Source organism: Crocodylus porosus, unplaced genomic scaffold (genome assembly GCF_001723895.1).
Source record: "Crocodylus porosus isolate Cpor-Errol unplaced genomic scaffold, CroPor_comp1, whole genome shotgun sequence".
In the NCBI taxonomy this organism is placed as follows: domain Eukaryota; kingdom Metazoa; phylum Chordata; order Crocodylia; family Crocodylidae; genus Crocodylus; species Crocodylus porosus.
Window position 1 is genome coordinate 130,159,453 of NW_017728931.1, and position 17,286 is coordinate 130,176,738.

The 17,286-nt window shown below is 43.9% G+C and overlaps 1 protein-coding gene and 1 non-coding gene across 2 annotated transcripts in view; both read right to left on the bottom strand.

The window, feature by feature from the left end:
• SEMA3A (semaphorin 3A) overlaps window positions 1–17,286 on the bottom strand; it is a 165,308-nt gene that overhangs the window by 105,710 nt on the left and 42,312 nt on the right. The gene's annotated exons all lie outside the window — the stretch shown is intronic.
• TRNAK-UUU lies at window positions 10,658–10,730 on the bottom strand. The gene has a single exon. It is a non-coding gene; the product is annotated as a tRNA-Lys (tRNA).

Genomic DNA, 17,286 nt, shown 5'->3' on the forward strand with positions numbered 1-17,286 from the left:
CAGATTCTCACCACCCTTACCATAAATAATTTCTTCTTTACATTCAACCTGAAACCATCCTTTAACAGTTTATGTCCACTGCTCCTTGTCCTCCCCTGGGGCACCCAAGTGAACAGTTTTTCTCCCAGCTCCTGATATTCAACCCTTACATACTTATTAACAAGTCCCCCCTCAGTCTCCTGTTCTCCAGGCTGAACGGTCCCAGATCCCTTAGTTTTTCTTCATAAGGTTTTTCCTCCAGGTCCTTAATTCTTCTCGTTGCCCCTTCTCTGGACCTTTTCAAGATTCTCCACATCTTTTTTGAAGGGTGGTGACCAGAACTGGACACAGTACTCCAGCTGGCATCTCACCCATGCCAAGTAGAGAGAAAGTATCACTCTCTTAGCCCTGCTTGTGATGCATCAGCATGCATCCCAGTATGCTATTAGCTCTGTTCACTACAGTGTCACACTGGCTGCTCATGTTCATCCTGTGATCAACCATAACTCTGAAATCCCTTTCATCCTCTGTGCTGGCCAGAACATCTCCTAACCCAGGGGTTGGCAATTCTTTTGGCTGGAAAGTTTTGGTGAGCTGTTGAGAGCTTGTGGCCCTGCCCCTTGACAAGTGTCACACACCCTGGTTGCCATCTTAGGACTGGAAATCCTACCCACTGTGGCAGCAGGGTGCTCCCTCAGGGACCAGAGGCACCAGGGGCACACCCTGACACTCCCAGAGAGGGGAACAGGGACCCTGACACTTACCTAGGAGGTGATCCGGGGTGGAGAGAAAGCCGCACAAGCCAGCATTGTGTCGGCTCTTCAAGCGGCTGTCCATTAAGCTGGGCAGTGGCCAGCTGAGTATGTCAGCTGGAGCCACCACGGCAGGAGATTCAAAAGCCCAGCTAGAAACCAGTTTCAGGGCAGAAGCCAGTTGGTGAGATGCTGGGCTGGCTGAGGCCTGGGACACCAGCATGAATGAGCCCTCCATCTCTGCCCCATGCCGAACGGGCAAGGTTAGCACTCAGAAGCCACCCAGGATATTGCAGACTGCAGTCCTGGAGCATGAGAGGCTCGTGGCTGGAGTTTCCCCATACAGGAATGCGACCAGCCATATCCACCCCAGCCTCGAAGTACCCATTTAAGACTTCAGGGCTGGAGTGAACATTGGGGTGGACCCAGAAGAAAGAGGGGTGAGCAGGCCGAATCCTCAAGTCTGTGCCCCATCCATATTTGAGGAGGTGGTGGCCCTTCAGAACAAGAGATGGGCCGTAGCCCAGCATTGGTGGGCAGCATGAAAATCCATGCAGTTGGCAAGTGGATGGGGTGTAGGGGCGGCAGAGCCCCAAGAACATCCACGGTGAATCTGTGAGTATCCTCGTCTTTGGGTTGAGGGAAGGAACACCAGTGAACCCCTCCTTTCACCATTCCATCAAGTCATGGCAGGTGAGTTGGGGGCCCTGACCACAGAGCAGAAGAATACTCACAAGGACCAGCCACGAGCAACGCACCCACTAACACCTGACCTTTGACACCAGAAGTCCCTCTTCTTGTCCCCAGAAGTACTCTTTTCGGGAAGGGGATTTGCCATCTTGGAACCAGAACACCCCCTGCCCCCAACCCCCTAAATTATATACTAAAAATCAAACATCTACAATAATATATTTTAATTTTATTTAACAAAAATATTTTTGTCCTGATTTGTGTGTGCTTGTGTTGTGTATATGTGTATAAAGAGGTGATTGCATAATATCTCCAAATGAAGTCTTATTCTTGTATATTGTGGGGGGGTGGGGGGTGGAAGGGTATGAGGGGTACAGGTGGGTGGGTGTGGGGTTTATGGGGAGGTTGTGGGTGTGTATATGTGTGTGTATGTAGGGTACAGGGGTATGTGTGGATGTGATTGGGTGGGTATGGGGGTTTGTGAGGATGTGGTGGGTTATGTGCATGTAGCAGTGAGTGGGGCTCCCCTCGGAGACATGTAGGTGTTTGTGTGGGGTCTGTGAGGGGATATGGGAAAGGGTGTAGGTGGGTGCAGTGTTTCTGGGGGTGGTGATTGTGTGTATGGGAGGGTGTGGCTCAGGGATTTGTGGGGAAGGGTTTGAGGGTACTTTGGGGTGTGCATGAGAGTACCCCATGTGCATCCCCCTGAGCTGGTCAGCACCTGCCCCTGTCCCACAACAGCCTGGAGCTTGTGTGACCTGTGGTACCTCCCTGCCACCATCAACAGTGCACAGCCTCAGCCCAGCCTGTGCTTGCTCAGTATTGACCATCCATGACATGTCTTGCCACCTCCTGAGCATGCAGCGGGGATGGGGTGACGTCTTCTGGCTGCCACCACTGCTGGTCCCAGCCCCACAATGCTGGGACCCACATGTGCAGCCCTGACCCAGCATGCCCCACACCTGCTCTGGAGTCACCCATTCAAGCAGATCAGTGGCAGTAGTGCTGACTGCTGGGCAGAAACTGTTGCTTGGCACAGGGGAAAAGTGGCCCCTCCTCCTCACCGCTGCCGGGCAGGTCTTGGTGCAGCCACCCAGATGAAGCACTCTGCATTTATCCTAATTGCACTTCATCTGGTTCCACTCTGCCCACCTTTCCAGCTTGTCCAGTTCTGCTTGGATCTGCATCCCATCCCCTAGTGTGACCACTTTTCCCCATCATTTAGTATTATCTACAAACTTGGCCAGTGTGCAGTAATATCTTTTAATGTTTGTGTTCAGAGACATGGAGGCTGTGGGTGCTAACTCCTTGCCTAAGGCAGCCACACTAAACTGAGGTCTATGTTAAGACCCTGAATAAACTGATATGTTGCAAACAAAGAGCCCATCCTGAAGTGCTGCTTCTCCATGACACAGTTTGCCCACATGCCAGCATGCTCACCACAGAGGCAATCTTGTTGTTTGGATAGGCTATGCTATCTGATTCTCTATATGGCCCTGAACTGGCACCCTCAAATTACCATATTTTTGGTACCTAAAGGGATGACATTTTCAGGCTGACAGCGAAGCGATAGAGACTGTGTCACAGTGCCCAACAAGAACAAGGACTCACAAATTGCTGGCCCTTTTTTACTGTTGATAAAGGCCACAGATGGAGAAAACTGCTGAATAACAGCTGTGTATTCAGCTATAACTTCCTTCCATTCCTTAGAGATCTCAGAACAACAGCAGAGTCTCCCTATGCTTGAAGAAGGATCCTCGTGCCCAAAAGCTTGCAATGAACTTTGTTCCAACTACTCAGTTGGTCTAATAAAAGATATCACATCTACCCAAAGAACCTTGCCTGCCTATGTCCTTAGGCTTAGACCAACGTGGCTACAACCAAAAACCCTGTAGTCATAATCTATACAGCTTCCATGCAAGTTTAATATTTTTTATAATATCTGGTTGAAAAAAATGTGATATATTACTTTCTGACTGACCCTCATAGAAAATCCATTTGATTTAACCCTTGCTAATGCCATAACATTTTTTCTGGTAAGGATCACGGCGAGAAAAATTACCCCTGGTTTTACACCTCATGCATTCACACTTAAGAAGACCTAACTAAACAGGATTTGTGTTCCTCAGGCTGTGATGCACAACAGACCATGCAATGGGCTGCAGGACCCCTGTGTCTTTCATTCTGGTGCATACCTATCCAGGTGTCAGGATAGGTACTGGACCTGTAAGAAACCCAGATCCCACAGCCCAGTGCAGTCAATGGAAAGTACAACAGTGAGTCTCTTGCATAGCCTCTTACATTTACATGTTGAAACATGTTAAAACAGGTTCAAAGAGCTGACATGCACCCTTCTAAGTGATTATGAATTAAAACAGTTGTTCTTCATTACTACCAGTTGAAAAGGATTGAATGCATCAACATGTCACTCAGAAACCAACATCCATGGCATTATGCTTCTGTTTTTTGTCATCCCTAAAATTAAGGGCAAGAAACACTGAGAAAAAAAGAGTATCTCAGGTCATATTCCATATTGATTATGTTTTTTGAAACCTTCCACTGAAACATAAGCTTAATTTGAATGCATGCAGAAATCATGAGACTGTTATAACTTTTTAGCTGTGATTGGCTGTGGAACCCTGAAATATATACTTACAGACCCCACCCTGCCTTCCCACACACACGCGGAGCTAGAAAAGGAAATGTCTAAGCTGAATACTAACCACATGACCCACTGCACCAAATCTTTCTTTTAATTTGTTATCCATAAACAACAGTATATTTAGACAAGAAGCCAAGCTCTACCCACAGCAACACTTGTGTAACCCTGCTGAAGGCAATGAAGCTGCACAAATGTAACTGCAGGAAGAATTTGGTCTTCTGGGTAGACAAACAGGAAGGATATCTAAATAATCCAATTAGAGCTTTCAAAATTTCATCTGAAATATAATCTGGGGTTATGGGCTTGTCCCTATGTCTGCCTTCCTTTCTCAATTTTATAAAATATCTTGTCTACTATAAACTTAGCCTTGGACAAAGTAACTGGATCCTAACTGGTAAAGAAAACGCTAGGTCGTTGTATTTATTTATTAAAATCGGCAAGGACTAATTGTGAGGATGTACTGCTGAGTTTTCTGTCATCTTGGATGCAAATGCGTGAAGAGGACAAAGTGTTTGTACTGTTGCAGGAACTCTGCTGAGGATGGTACTATCCTTTCTTTATGCATCTAACTTTGCTTACCAGAGATCTGGAACTGATAAGAAACCTACGAGGAGTTGGACATACATTTGTAAACTCTGTTCTCTCTAATTAAAAAGTCCCTTTCTAGAGAAGAGAAGCTTCATAAGAATTGCTTTGTGATATCAAGGAACAGACACCCCCATGGTGCTAGACCTCACTTGCAAACAAAACGTTAAGAGGAAGGCAAGGTCAGCTAGCTCTGTACTGTGTTGGGAAGTACAGAAGATCTAGATGTAGATCCCACAAGTGAAACGTATTTCATTCCTTCTTTGAAATGAAGGCATCAAATTAACACTTACAAATGAAGTTTGAAACATAATACCCAAGCCATCTCCCTGTCTCTGAGAGAGTTAGCAGTGGCATTGAACTCAAGTTGCCGGCTTTGGCATTTTGTATTCATAGCACTGACTGGGCATCTGCTCCAAAGTCCACTGGAGTCAGCAGGAGTCTTTCCACTGAGTCCAATAGAATTTGAATGAAGTATGAAAAGACAGGAAGAAGCACCATATCTTCATAGATCGACTGGATTATCATGAAAGGAACCTGTAGTAATGACATTTATGCCAGCTCAAGGGAGGCATTTTTAAGCCTCCCTTCAGAGGCATTGGGTGTTGGCTACAGCCAAGGCTGGGGACTTTGCCTGGAGTGTGGTAATGCTCCTGCTGGGACATAAAGCTGGAGCTTCCTGGTGAGAACATCTTGCCCCTCTGCTCAGGATCAGATCGATTACCATATTTGAAGGGAATTTTACCCCTGGTCACATTGTTATGAACTGGGAGGGAGGGAGAGAGGGCTTGCCTTCCTGTGTAGCAGAGGGCAAGGCCCTCTACCCAGGACCTCTTGGGTTTATATTGTCAAAACCTTATAGAAACAAGATCCTGGCTGCCATGGCATGGTTCCTCAGCTTTGTCTGCGGCAGATTAGGGTGTTGGGTTTATGTTGAGTCAGGGTTGATGGTAGTCTTATGTAGAGTTTAGATTACGGTTTGTATGGGACACGTTAAATAGGGATGATCCTTCCTCAGGCAGGGGGTTGGACTAGATGACTTTTGGAGGTCCTTTCCAGCTCTACTTCTCTATGAATCTAGGGATCTTAGGCTGTCAAATCCCACCGAAGTTTGTGACAGCTGAGTTCACTTAACTTCTTTCAAGAGGTATGTGGCACAGGATTAACACAGTGCACTCAGTTAAAATGTGTAAGGATTCTCTGTGATGCGAAGAGCACAACAGGCTCCATGCTCATTCAGCCTTGGTTTTTTCCTGAAATGGCTAACAAAGATGCCAGTTGTGTTGACAAAATACTAAGCAATCATCAGATATTACCAGCATTGTGTTAGCACTGCCAGGATTGAATATAAACTGGTCAGAAGAGTGAAAAAAACATCTCTGGTAATTTTCCTAACACCCAAGGCACTTATTCCCCTTCCATCCTTTATTTTAATATATCTAAAATACAAATAAATGAATAAAGCTGTGGTGGATTGTCTGATTGCAGCATTTAGTACATAGCGGTAAGATTTCAAATAATTTTCATGGTTGTTTATGATTCACATTAACTCAGCAGAGACTCACATGACTGCACTATATTAGAATGTTCCTCAGGGTGCCCAACATTTAATTTATTAAAATAATCTAATCTCTTTAAACATATTAGGGGGAAGAAGAGTAGCTATTTGGCTATCTCCTTCCCTTTTGTTTCAAAGTGTAAGGATCCACCCTGCTTTTGTGTTATATTAGCTGACACTGATGTCACTGGGGGAAGCAGAACGGAAGGTAGAGGTGGAGGTTGAATTTGAAGATAAATTTGAACAAAAACATTGAAAACTTCTGGATAAGAAAAGCAAACAAACATCCAGTAGGCCTGTACTCAGTGATTATGCCTTACCTCCTTGATACATCTCAACTTTTCCTTTTCAATTATACAAATACATAGCTTTTAAACGTTTCTAGACTTTCTACTACTCTTGCCTTACCTAATACTGTACACCGTACATTTTTTCTTAGCATGAAACAGGTTTGAATAGAGTTGTTTTACTGTTTTCCGCCTATTTGCAGTCTGTCCCCTGTTCTTATTTTTAAAGTTTCTCCTACCATAAATCTCTTTCTTTTTTATCCTGCTGTTTCCAATTTTGGACAAAATCTTTGAATAATTCACTGATACGCTCCTTAACTGGTATATGATATCATAACTATATTCATTACAGTTTAAATCGGCTAATCTGCCTTAATATAGCACAAACTTTATTAATATAAAATTGTTTAACTGTCATTTGGGCCTTCCTCCTAGTAGTGCAGGACAGCAGTGTGTCATGAGAGCCTTCTAATGATGCTAGGAGATAATGTGCAACATTAGCATGGTTAAGCGGGCAAATGCATGACTCTCTAGATAAACTCTGAGACTTCAAATAGGAATCTATATGTCCAAAAACACTGTGACCTGTTGTGGTCCTTCTGAGTTTTTTTGAAGTGGAAGAATTACTCTGTAATCAAAAAGAAAAAATAACAAGGGGTGCCCTGAGACTAAAAAAAGTTGAGAGCCACTGTTCTAGTGCAGTAGTCTCTGATAGAAATAGAGCACATGCTTCAGAAGTTGACACTTATGACACAACCCGCCCAGAGAAGTTTCTTCCTAACTGTGGCCAGCCAGTTTCAGCTTTGAAACCTGAGGGTTTACATACCATATCATATTTTTATGCTATCAAGTCTACCTAGGGATATTCTCGCCTTTATAAACAGGTACACCTCTTCAAATTCTATTACCTTGGCCTCAATTTAGAGCAGGAGTGGGCAATTATTTCACGTGGAGGACTGCTTAATGAGCTTTGGTGAGCTGTTGTAGACTGCAAGGGTACATCCTTGTCAAACTGCTAAGCCCCAGCCTTTGAAAGATCCCCCACCCCCTCCGGCCCCATCTGGAGACTAGAAGTCCTGTCCCCGACCCCTGACCTTTGTCACTGGAAATCCCACCCCTTGCCCTAGAAACACTCTTTTTGCTATCTTGGAACCAGAAGTCCTGCTCTGTCACATGGTCCGTGACATAAGATTGCCCACCTGCCTGATACCAAACCTTGCCCTGCTTGCTGCCATGGTGGCTTTAGAAACCCCTACCCCCAACACATGGCCCCTGACATCAGAAGGTCCCCTTAGCTGGAAAATACTGCCCCCCGACATGGCCACACTCATGGTGTGTGCAGCAGAGCTCATTCAGGCAGTGCAGGTGCAGTCCATGCCCAGCCTGTGGCTGCTCCCTTGCACTCCACAGGGAGCCAATCCCTGACTACTCCCACCCAGGGCTCCCACCATCCCCAACGCTGTGCTTCCACACACTTGACTATTCATAGGTGGCTGCTGATCATGCTGGGTGGGTGGAGTGGGTGGAGGGCAGCTGGGAGCTGGTGCTGGGGCAGGACCCACACAGCTGCAGCTTTTTGCGCCATGCCCCTGCCCACTGCCACTTCTCTTCCCTCCCTGCTGCCTGCAGCACTGCAGCAGGGACAGGAGGAGCCATCACTGGAGACAGGTGGAGCCAAGCAGTGGCTGCAGCAGTAGCCTTGTCCAGAAGCTGTGCTTGCTGGCCAGGGCCAGAGTTGGGGCCCTCTGGCAGGCAAGGGTGAGAGTGCAGCATGTGCTGCCCTGGGTGGGAGCAGGCAAGCCTTCGCCCCATGCGGCGTACAGCAGAAGCAGCTGTGGGTCAGGCCAGATATAAATAACTGGTGAGCACCCACCTGCAGGCAGATTCAGTCAGCTGGTGGCTGGATGTGGCCCATGAGCCAGATTTTGCCCACCCCTGAATTAGAGGGACTGAACGTTTTCTGTCTCCAGTCCAATCTTCCAGCTAATAGACCATTATACAGATTGTAGCTTACCTTTGCATTCAGTGAAATAAGAATTTGGCTCAAATTTATTACAGTGGAGTTGTGTCTGAAATTTATACTACAGTTAGAGGCGCTTTTTTGATTAAACTTACACTTGACACTTCCCAGCCGTCCAGCATTTAACTTGATATTAAAGAACTTCTGAAAAATGTTATTTCTGATTTCTAGTCTCATTCATTTCCTTTCAATATGTAACTATTTGTGGGTGCTATATGAACCAGATGACAAATCCTATGTTCCTTCAGAAATGTGAGAAGTCTCACTGAAACTTATAAGATGATTAATGTGCTGAGAGGGAAGGAAATGCATCCAGTTCCTTTTGGTACCGCAGCCTAAGATCTTTCCAGCAAAACACTTAAGCATGCACTTAACATGAAACGTATAAGTGTTTACTTCTAATTTAAGAATATGTTTAAAGGCTTTGACAGGTGAAAATAAGGGTCCAATTTTGTAACAGTTGTTGTCTATAGTCATGTAGGCAGTGACTGCAACGGGTGCATGATTAAGCTTTAGACCACAGTCTTGAGTCTAAGTGGCCCATCACACTAATTTGGTAAAGGCACAGCAGACAAGGGATTGATGTGGCTGCGTTCAGTCACCTTTGGTTCTCAGGCTTGCATGGCCTACATACAGCTGGGTTGACTAGGGGTTGCCCTTCATGGCAATCCCAGAGTAAAGCTTGCCTTCAGGTCTACAGCATGCAGCTTTAACCGCTCTGCCACATGTCTCTTATTAGGCTTGGATACAGACAGGCAATTTTAAAAACAACAAATGTTACATATCGATTTCCTTTCTCACTGTCTCCAAGTTGTTCATTGCCATTCTTTTCCAAAAATATTATTTTCCCTCTATTTAACAGCAATTATTGAAATACATGACTGACAATGCTTCTGAATTTTGCTGTTCAGACACCCCCCCAACTCTAATTGCATTATTCAGTAACTTATGCTTATTTTTGTTGTTTTACATATCTTAATTCTTATTAGACTGCTGACACTTAAAAAAACCCCTTATTCATATGGCAGAGACTAAACTTTTTGCCTAGCCTTTACATATGTACTTTCTTAACCTACAAGACTTTGTTCCACCATTCTCATTGACAGATTAGCAGAAGTAATTTTGATTACTGTTTGTCTTAAACTCCCTTTTCTCTACTTTGAATTGAATCTGCCTCTCAGCAAAGCTGATTAGCTCAGAAGCAGTGGTGTAGGGATGCCCTTGAACTCTTCTGCTATTTAGACTCTTCTAAATATGTTACCTTTGATGCCTGTTGTTAGGTGCTCAAATCCATATTTCATCATTTAATTAACAAGAGCCCTTTCTGACATTTTGGCTAACCTCAAAAAACTTGAGGTGGAATTGATCAAACTTATACAAGTGGTGTAAAACATTTCAGGAGCAGGTGGAGAGGACACACAGGCTTCCAAAGCCAGCAGGTCATGGCTTTCCTGCACACCTACAAGTGGACTCACTGAGACTGCCCAGTGTAGCCAAGTGTAGCCAGCCCACCCCAGATTGGTCCCTTCCCCATCATTATCAGCCACAGGCATGTCAGTTGTAGTCAGGCAGCAGAGGTACCCATGCTCGCCCTGGTTAGGTTCCTGGGTGGGCTCCCACACGTCTGCCCAGGGACCTTCATGCCCCCTGCTAGTGGGCACAGTCCCAGAGAGCCCGACTGGGCTGCAGGGCAAGGCTGAGCACCCCTCCCACCCTCTCCAGTCATAGGCATGTCAGCTGCAGTCAGCCACCGGAGGCACCTATGCTCCCCTGTTCATAGACTCATAGATATTTGGGTTGGAAGGGACCTCAAAGGATCATAAAGTCCAACCCCCTGCCCTGGGCAGGGGAGAGTGCTGGGGTCAGACCACCCCCAAGTAGGGGAGACCACCACCTGCCTTGGGAGCCCGTCCCAAATTCTGGCCACCCTTACAGTGAAGAAGTTCTTCCCGAAGTCCAGCCTGAATCTCCTCTCAGTCAATTTGTGGCCAATGTCCCTTGTTACCCCAAGAGGCACCCTAACCAACAGAGCATCTCTGGTTTCTTGCTGTACCCCTCCCACAACGAATTTCTTCGCAGCCACAAGATCCCTTCAGCCTTCTCTTGCGGAGGCTAAAGAGCAACTGCCTGAACAGGCACTTGAACCATGGACCCTCAGATTAAAAGTCTGATGCTCTACCAACTGAGCTAGCCAGGCACTTGAGCTAGCCCCATAGTTATGCTTCCTCAGGCTGTGCTTGCCCATGGAGACCATGAGTATCACTGAGTGGGCTCCTGCACAGCCACCCAGGGACCCCATACCCCTACAAGTGGGTACAGCTCCAGGGTGACCAGGGCATGGCCAAACACCCTTTCCCAACTCCTTCTTTCACCATTAGCCACCATGCTGACTCAGCTGTGTGAGAGCCCAGGGGCAGGGGCAGCTGGGGGCTCAGCCAGAGCAGCCAAGTGCGGGTGAGTGGTAGCATGCCTCCCTGTGTGCGCCAAACTTCTGTACTGTTATGGGTTTAGACTGGTTCCTAAGCACTTAAACTGATAAAAGTGTAATGTCTATACCTGGTCTTTAAGCTCCAGTTTAGGGGGACATGTGTAAGCATGCATTTAAACTCATTCCTATTCAGGAAAAACAGTAAGGCATGTATACTTAAGTCCTTGAGTGCTGTCATAAATAGGACCCTTCCTTGAATCAGAGCCATTCAGTACTTGAAAGGCATCTTTCATGAAGATGAAATCCATTTGCATTGTTCCCTCTAGCACTTACCCTTATGAGTTTGGCCACTAAAAACTGATCATACTGATATCATTAGATTCTAGATGGTCCCCAAAGGTAACTTAATTTGTCTGGTTCAGACAGTTTCTGAGCACTGGGTCTAAAATTGCTTCTGACCAGGGACTTTCCTGTTTTACCTCAAACTCAAATTACGGACTGGATTCTGATTCCCCCTATTCACATGGATATCTTATTGATATGAAGGGGAATAACATGGTATTGAAAAGGAGTAAGGTCGTGAGGCCTTGTATCAACCCCCACCCCACCCAAAACCTTCTAAGCATTGCCTTTCTGACAGTTTTAGTCTATTTTAAAGTATTTAACAGGTTCCTTGTTTATTATCTGTAATACTTCATGATATATAAAAAAACCTAAAAAAACTTAAGTCCTTAATATTATTCAAACTAGCTTCTGCAACATCAGCTAAAATAAATCATATTTCTTTTTTGCTGACTGAGTATCATCCTTCATCAAACAGTGACACACAAGTTTTGATAAGTATTTTGCTTTTGAATCTCTCTTATAACCTCTGTTTCTTGGTATTTAAAAACTCAGTTTTCTGAATCTGACATTACATTTATTTTTTATATCATGGAAGCAACTTGAATTTAAATACTTATTTTATTACAATCCTTGTACAGCAAAAAGTATGTTCCTGCCTTAGCCTTCCTTTGCATAATAATTTGTATTACCTGCCTCTGAGTGCATCACAAATTTTGAATAGATTCATCAAAATGCAGTTACATAAAGAAAAAATAAAGTGAAGTCACCAGTCTACAAACAGCAAGTTGAAACAAGTTGTTTTTCATTTTACTCTCCAGCAAACATGTCTGTCTATGCCTTCAGAGGTATTAGTACCACACCAACTGCACATTTAAAGTTAATTTTTAGACATTGCTTTCCATTCTCAAAACACCCACTGACAAGTCAAGAATTTCTCTTTTGGCTCTCTTTCCCATGTGCAGTTAAATTCAATTTCCTCCCCCCACAAACTACGTGTCTGCACAATCTCTAGGAGAACAAATTAATCTTGTATTGAATATCTGAATTAATGAATATTCTATTAACTCTACATGCAGTACCTTGGCAATGCCCTTCCACAGTAGCAAGGCCATTTCTCCTGCCTGCACGTATTAAATTCAGAGTTAATTTCACAAGGTAAGATCCTGCACTTATTACTTGGGCAAAAACTGACATCAGGGATATTTTTTTCCATAGCAAGCAGCCCAGGATGAGGGCAATAGTACAGAAACAACAGTCTGGTAGAGGCAAGTACTCTTGTCTACGTAAGTAAAATATGATGCATTTGAGTAATAACAACCAGGTCACTAAGACTCATAATGAAAGGTGACTGACCTTGTAACATCTATGGTAAAATAAAATTAAATTAAACTTAAAATTGCTTTCACACAGAAACATTAAAAGAACTTAAACACCTAAACCAGCTAGAATCACCTTGATATATGTCTCACTTTCACTGCTATACTTAACACACCACCTGTACGAATACTGACACCTTTTGTCAATTTGATATAACATTTATTGGCACTTTGTTAAAACATATATGTTTGTGTATTGTTACTTAGAGATATCATGCATGCACACACATACACACGTGGTTTATACCTCTGCGGGGTGGGGGGGAACTAGTGGAAGATACTTCTGCAAGGTTTCTCTGAGAGGCTTTTCCTCCAATTCTCCCCACAGAAGTTATTTCTAGTTTTCCATCATGCTGGGGTAGGCAGAGATTTTCCTGTGTCCAGGAGCCTGATCTGTGAGGTTACAAAATAGATGGGCTGGCCCCTCCCTCCTGGGAAGGGCTTTGCAGCTGCAAGATGCTGACTGCCCTTTATAGCGACTGCTTCCCTGGCTCCATCTGCTTATAATCTGACCTACTTTAGTCCAAAGTGAGGAGCATCAAATCTACTCCAGGCCTAAAGAAGGGCTTATGCTGGCATCCAGGCAGCATACAATGGACTCATGTCTCTACCCTTGCTTTCCTCCAGACAGATTTAACTCTCCTAAAATGGCACAAGAAGAAGGGATCTTCTGGCCAAGAGACATGGAATGGTCTTTCAGAAAATGGCAGAATCCCCATCTCTCAAGTCATTTAAGTTCAGGAAGTTGGAACTTATCATTCCCAGGCCATAGGTCCAAATTAGACTTTTGAGGGTTGCAGACTGTAGTTTGCACTGTACCATAGCAATAATGTCTTAGTGGAATGGCATTGGTTCTCACTAACCAAGATAAAGCAGCTCTGCTTCCTGCTTTTTCTCCTAATGCCACGTGCTTCATGGCATGATCCCTGTAAGAAGCTCCTGCACATCCTGAGCCTCCCACCTTGTGAAGCCAATGTTTTCCACATTCTGCTGTAGGCAAGACTTTCTGCACAGGGGATAGGATTTTGGTCCAGCAAACTATTTAAGGTGGAAGCATAATATTAAATACAAAAAAACTTTCCTCAACTGGATCAGAACCTCAGTTTCAGGATGATAAAGCAAATCTAAACTTTAGGCCTCACTGTTTTATATACGTGTGCATACATGCATACATATATATGTGCATGTGTACACACACACACACACACACACACACACACACACACAGAGTAAAACCTTATTAATTTGAACTGCAGGGACTAAAATATACTGACTTTGAAAAAAACAAGTTCAAAATAAATGTACCAACGGTAATTTGCTTGTATGTAAATACCCATGGGTACACAGACTTAGTCTACCTGTATGTCGGCTCCTTAGTGTAGACCTTACTAACTGATAAGAACAACACAAGGAATTATCCCAGCGACTACTTAAGCAGATTTCATGGGATATAGCATAAGGCGTTTCTAATGTAGATCAGCAGCAATGACCTTTTTCTTCTACTTAGATCAACCCAAGTGTGAAACTGTCCTGCCAACCCTGCCTCCCTCACCCCAATCCCAACAAACTCCCTGCTGAGCTGGCACCCCAATCCTGCAAAACTTCCCCTGAACCCACATAACTAGAGTTGCTGCCACCACCTCCCACCCCTGAAGCCTTCCCTGTACCTGACACTTATTCTGAGCCCTAGCCACTCTGTGTGCTCCCATCCCCTCAGGCACTCCCAGCTAAGGTTTGAATTACACTTTGAATCTTGCGAGGGGGTCAGCAAAAAAAAAAAATTAAACCAATCCACCTAAGTGGACTGGTTTAACAAGTCTACTGAAGTGAAGGAGAAATCTGAGCAGAGAATCCCCCCAGGTTATGGTTTTCAAATCTTACCGGGGGGGTGGAGGTTTCATCTCTTATGGGGGGCTAAGCCACCCCCATCCCCACCTTAATTTGCATCCTGTTCCCAGTATCCAGGGATTCCCATGTCTGCAGAGACAAGTCCTTGTGCCTAGCTGCCCTAGCTGCACCTTACCCTCAAACTGTAAGGCAGGGGGGATGCAGCCCCACCCTCCCTCCAGTTAACTTATTGCATGGCATTCCCCATTGGAACTACACCATGGTCCACAGCCTGGAAAAACTGCAGTTTGGCATGATTAGAGGTTGGCCCAGGAGTGCCCAAAGGAGCAGGAGCACGTGGAATGGCCCAGGTGCAGGGCAGAGGTGCAGGGGAGTCTGCCGGGGTGGGAGGTGGGGGCAGCAGCCCCAGCTGCATGCAAGAGCGGGGGTGGGATTTGATGGTTGGTGGGACAGTCCCACACTCAGTAAGTTAATAAGGTCCACACATGGGTGAACTAAGTCTGTATGTACCCATAGCAATTTGCATATCTGCAAATTTCCTCCAGGACACTTATTGTAACCCCTTTGTAGTATTTCAGTTAGTACTTTTTCTTTTCCTGCATTTCAAATTAACAAGGTTTTCCTGGTCCAAAGGACCAGAAAACAGTTTTGAACTTCAAAGTAGACATTTTTTGAATTATCTGCATTGTAAGGCATACAATCACCTATCCCTTCAGCTGGGGAGTAACAACAGCTTTGAGATATCCAACACTTTGAACTATCCCATATTGAATTAATGAGGTTTTACTCTGTCTGTGTATATCTATATATATCTATATCTATCTATCTATCTATCTATCTATATATATATATATATATATATGAATCCAAGTACCTCCACCTCCAATCTTATTATCTTTGTTTTTTTTTTTAAGTAGTAAATCATGGTTGTTGATTTGTATAATGTCCAGATAACATGTTGTAAAACCCTAAGTGCAAAATCAGCTCTCGAGCCAGTGAAGAAATGGTGAGGAAAATGTATTTCTTTTGCTGTTTGAATGCTTTGCTCTGTCAGAAATGCCACATGTTAAAAAGGACGGGTTGTTTATGCGCAGATCAAACTGCTTGCCCAACCTTTCCTGCTGTGGGTTAGATTAAGAACAGAAGAGACACCAAGGTACTAATCCCTGGGAGAATCCTCCCGATGAGTCAGAGCTGTTAGCAAAACTCTTGTCATTCATTACCAGGCTTTTAACTGCATGTGGCACATAGGTGTGAAAAGGACCGAATGCACGTGAAGACTTAGCTGAACCCTGTTATGCATTGTGCTAGAACAGCACATCCTTCCGACACATCTGCTACTCTGCTCTTTTGTGGTAGCTCTTTTAACAACTTACAGCATAAACATGATTTTACGCATTAAAAGCAACTTGACGGAGTATCTGCTCTTCAGATTTCTGTCACCTACTCATCCAGTGTAGTACATGCCGGCTATTATGTGCAGGAAAAAAAATACTAGAGCCCTGGTATTTAATGTTCTTAATTGATTAAATTATGAAGATGTTTCATACCACATTTTTGAGGGATTCCTCCAAGGTAACCATTTAACAGCAAAGTAGACTTTAATTACTTTATGGTAATAATATCTAATAATATGGTAATAATATCGTAATCACCTATCCTTTCAGCTGGGGAGTAACAACAGCTATTATTACCAATGATATTATTACCACTGTTACATTGTAGCATGAAATTTTCAGAGCACTTTAACCTAAAGGCAGTTATTAGTGCTTCCATGCAACATTTATTATGGGTCACATTTCCTTAATGGAAAGTACTAGATTTTTGTCTGATTATGTGCTCTGTACAGAGTTATTAAACTTCTCTCACTACGTTAAACTAGGCTGTAACTCAAAGGAACCAATAGCTTTCACAAATACAGCCATATTTATTAAGTAAAATGTATGCAATTATATACGGAGGAGCTCCGTGACAGCAGTCCTGGTATTTGAAAATTGCAAATGCCAAACAGGGAAAAATTGCTTAGGGCTGAACAGTGACTATAAGGTTAATTAGTGACATGCTCTTTGTAAAATAACGACAGCAAAAGCCTGAGAATTAATCCCGGACAGCTAGAGACGCCTGTCCTTTTCTATATCAATGTATGCAAAAGGAGGTTCAGAGCTCAGTCTGCAGATGTGTATATTCATTCCCAGTTCTAACTAGTATGAATTCATGCTGTATAATTTTTTCTCATCTCTTTTCTAAATCTGCCAGCAGAGTCTGGTTATTTCTTCAATAATTGTTTCTAATTTTTAAACTTTACTAAAAAAACTGCAAATCAAGACACATACCAACTTCTCCTAATATCTCTCCCAAACAAATAAAGAAGATCTGGAAGATCTGAATCTCGAATAGGCTTGCAAGGGAGGTGGTGCTCTCCCCTACATCAGGGGTCTTCCAGAGGAGACTGGACAAGCACCTAGCTGGGGTCATCTAACCCCAGCGCTCTTTCCCACCCAGGGCAGGGAGTTGGACTAGATAATCTACTGAGGCCCCTTCCAACCCAAATATCTATGAATCTATAAAAAATCCAAATGTGAACAGAACTGGGGAAAATAATACAGACATTGTATCAATCAGAAGGAAAACAGCTGAGAATCTCATTTTCTCTACTTTTCCAAGGCTCTGTGAAAGTGGCCCACTCTTTCCAATGAAAAGAGTTATTTAGGAAATAACTAGAACATCAAATTACTTTGAGGTCTATACTATCAAGA